This window comes from Rattus norvegicus, chromosome 1 (genome assembly GCF_021556685.1).
Source record: "Rattus norvegicus strain SHRSP/BbbUtx chromosome 1, alternate assembly SHRSP_T2T, whole genome shotgun sequence".
In the NCBI taxonomy this organism is placed as follows: Eukaryota; Metazoa; Chordata; class Mammalia; order Rodentia; family Muridae; genus Rattus; species Rattus norvegicus.
The window spans coordinates 123,688,976-123,693,106 of record NC_141534.1 but is presented as its reverse complement, the minus strand read 5'-3'; positions in this window follow the sequence as shown (position 1 = coordinate 123,693,106).

Genomic DNA, 4,131 nt, shown 5'->3' with positions numbered 1-4,131 from the left:
TTTTCTTCTATCAGATTCAGTGCATCTGGTTTCATGTGCAGGTCCTTGTTCCACTTGGACTTGAGAATTGTAAAAGAAGATAAAAATTGTTCAATATCCATTTTCTATTTGCAGATCTCCAGTGAGACCAGCACCATTTGTTGAAAATGCTTACTTTTTTGACTGTACTGTTTTCACTTTTTCGTCAATGATCAGGTGAACATACGTGTGTGGTTTCATTTCTGGGTCTTCAGTTCTATTGTGTTCATCTACCTGGCTGTCTCTGTACCAATACCATTCAGTTTTTATCACTATTGCTTTGTAGCAAATCTTGAGTTCAGGGATAGTGATTCACGCAGAAGTTCCTTAATTGTTGGATATAATTGTCACTATACTGGCTTTTATCATTATTCCAGAAAAGATTGAGAATTAGTCTTTCTATATTAGTGAAGAATTGAGTTGGAATTTTGATCGGGATTTCATGGAAAGTGTGATTGCTTTTGATAAATGAACATAGTTACTATGTTAATCCTACTCCTCCATGATCCTGGGAAGTCTTACAATTTTCTGTGGTTTTTTTTTTATTTCTTTCTTCAGAGATTTAAAATTCTTGTCATACAGACCTTTCACTTGCTAGTTAGGGTCACAGCAAGATATTTTATATTATTTGTGGCTATTATAAAGGGTTTTGTTTTCCTATTATCTTTCTTGGTATGTTTGCATTTTCCATAGAAGAATGCTATTGATTTGAGCTAATTTTATATTCAGCCACTTTGGTCAAGTTTTTTATCAGGCTTAGTTATTCTCTGGTGGAACTTTGGGGTCACTTAAGTATACTGTCATTTAATCTGCCAATAGTGATATTTTTACTTCTTCCTTTCCAATTTGTTTCCCTTTGACATTTTTTATTGTCTAATTGTTCTGGCTAGAACATCAAGTAACGTATTGGATAAAAAGAGAAACAGTGAGCAGCCTTGTCTCGTTACTGATTTTACTATTGGACTGTTTCAAGTTTCTCTCCATTAAATTTGATGGTGGCTGTTAGTTTTCTGTATATATTTTTTTATTATGTTTAGGTATGTTCTGTGAATATTTGATCTTTCCAAGAATTTTAACATGATGAGGTGTTGTATTTTGCCATTTTTTTCTATACTAAACTCAGTTTTTAAACAAAAGCCCCTTATTGCACAAAGAGAAGTTATTCTCAAAGGAATGGAGACACTTGCTGAAAAATCCTCAGAACCAATCTCTGAATCACTACAAGCCTGCAAAAAAAAAAGGTATGCACCCAGTGACATTGCTAACTGCCACTGAGAGGTCAAGAAAGAATATATTTCATGTTGATTAAGGAGAAGAGGATATTTAATGGCAACATGGCATCTTATTACGACTCACAGAGACCTCTTTTATGTTATAGAGATCCCCTTTAATTAAAATTGGAGCAGTCCTTTGTTAATAAAACAGTTTTTTTATAGAAACATGATTCTACATTTTAAATCATTCTTTTCCCGATTTTGTCCATTGAAACTGGAATCGCCCATCTACCTTATACATGTTGATATCAGTAAAAATAGTATAATTTCCTGTTCCCTCTTTTTATTAGTCATGGATTGCTAGAGTAACAGAAATTATGAAATAAATATATAATATCCTACATGAGATGCTTTCAAATGATTTACAGGCCGTAGTCAATCTAGCTGAATAATAGCTGTCTATGAATAGAAGATCCAAGAACCTTGTAGTTGTTCATGCTACATGTCTTAGCTGCTCTGTGGTATGCAATAGGATTATGATAAAAGCAGTCTTTAAGAACAATTAAGTAATAGATATGGTAGTGAGGTAAAAATCAAGGAAGGAAAACAGAAAAACATTCCTTCTACCCTGTACTTTCATAGGATTACGGTAGAAGATGCATCCCATATTAAAGACAGCTTTTAAATATTAAGTTAAATGTTGCATCTTCACATCTCAAAGATCCACATTGAAAGTAGTCATTCCAATTTAAAACTAAGTAAAACTTTTTCAAAAGTGTCCTCAAATCTGGACTTTTACCTAATTCCTGATTTTATCTAAGGTGTCAACCAAGAGTAGCTGTCACACACACATAAAATGCTCTCAGATTTTGATTGATTGATAACCTTTTAGGATATTGTTATTTGCCTTGTGTGCATAAGGGGATATATTTTTGATTATATTCACATATATGTGTGTAGGTACACATGGGCATGCATATATTGGCTACAAGTCAATCTCTATGATTTTTCTCCCCACCTTAATACTTTAAAAATACTTTTTTATTGAGTAACTTTAAAAAAAGAGAAATACAGTGAGTTTGAAATTCACAGAAGAACATTCAGGATGTAATATTCTCATTGTACCACGTGGTTTTTAGAGAGCATATCAAGTTTTTAAGTTACAAATTGTTCCTCACTCTTTTATAAAACTGTATTTTCATAATTTCCCTTCCACTAAATAAGTGCATTTTACAAAAGAGTGTACACCATTTTGATGCAAATGCTGAGGCAAAAAGGAGTTAAAGTTTTTAATATGTAAACACACACTACCTGAGCATACGGAACTACAAGGAACAGACAAATAATAATAATAATAATAATAATAATAATAATAATAATAATAATAATAATACACACATACATACACACACACACAAACACGCGCACACACACACACACACACACACACACACAAACACACATACACACACCAGCTACAGGTTCTCTAAGATAAATCAAAAACACGTGGAGTGGTGTCTTTCCAATTTAAAAACTTTGGTCTATGGAAATTAGAGTTACAAGGGACAGTAGAAGTATAAGTATTCAGGAAGAGGCCAGAGAAAAAAGGGCACCCAAATTTTGAAGTATATTTAAGATATGGGTATTAAGCATTTTATTATATGAAATAATAGAATATATACCTGAATATGTACATATAGCTAGTATAATATATATATATATACATATGTATATATAAAACATATCATATATGTATGTGTGTGTGCATGTATATACACAAAAATACAATTTTGTGGTTTCATCAGTACAAAAGGGGCCACCAAACTCCTGAATAAAATTTGGTTATGAATTTAAAAACTTGTAATCTGTAAGTGGGGGAAGAGAAACTATGAAGCTCTAAGCTTCATGGGCAGATTTGTGATAGAGAAAAAATATGATGATAGGAAAATCAAAGAACATATAACAAAGGAAATGGTCATGAGAAATGAATTCTCAGGGTATAAATTCTTTTTAGCTCTCATAGAGCTACAACATAGAATTCATTCTTGCAGTTAGATCCACAATCCAAACTATGCTTAAAGGTGTGAGTATCTCTATATGGCTCCCTGTGCCATACACTATTTGAAAAAACAGAAAATGTGATGGGAACTCCTAAAAAGATGCTTAGTAGAATACAGAGGGATAAAGAATATGAAATAATGGTGCTGTTTTCAAAGAATTTAAACAGTCATCTCAAAGTCAAATCCTATCCCTGATGTCTACATGGACTACTTAAGGTATGTTCTTCAGAGATATAGGAAGAATGCTGCAGGACGCTGTTAGATGGCACATCACATTATACACAAATTAACAAAATAAAGTTCAATAAATATCCTCTGAGACTGACTGACATTAAAACCAGATGGAGAGAAATATTTGCCATGAGCACATACAAAATACAGATTTAAAAGTGAAATCGATTTATTTAACAATTGTGTATATATTTATGCTTCATTCTTTATAGTTGCATTTTCTGCATATGTTCAGTCACATTATAATTTCTATAACAAATAGGGCTTTATTAGTTGAGGTGCTGAAGCCGGTTGTACTTTAAAATACCCCATCATTGGAGAGTTGCCACATTTACTTTTTTCAGCAACCATGATGGGGGCAGAACTTCTGGCAACAGTATTTTCAGATACCTTCTTCAGTGATGGTCATTAGTACTTCTGGATTGGCCAAAGATATATGCTATTTTTCTATTAAGTTTGAGCAATTAGCTCTATACAGTGGTTGGGTGGAGGGGTTTTAGGTGTTATTCTGAATGATCAGAAGCAGCTGACCTACAGGTAGTTCCTATTGGTTTCTGAATGCAGGTAGTCCTCAGATATCAGCATGGAGACAAGCCCTTCACACCCCA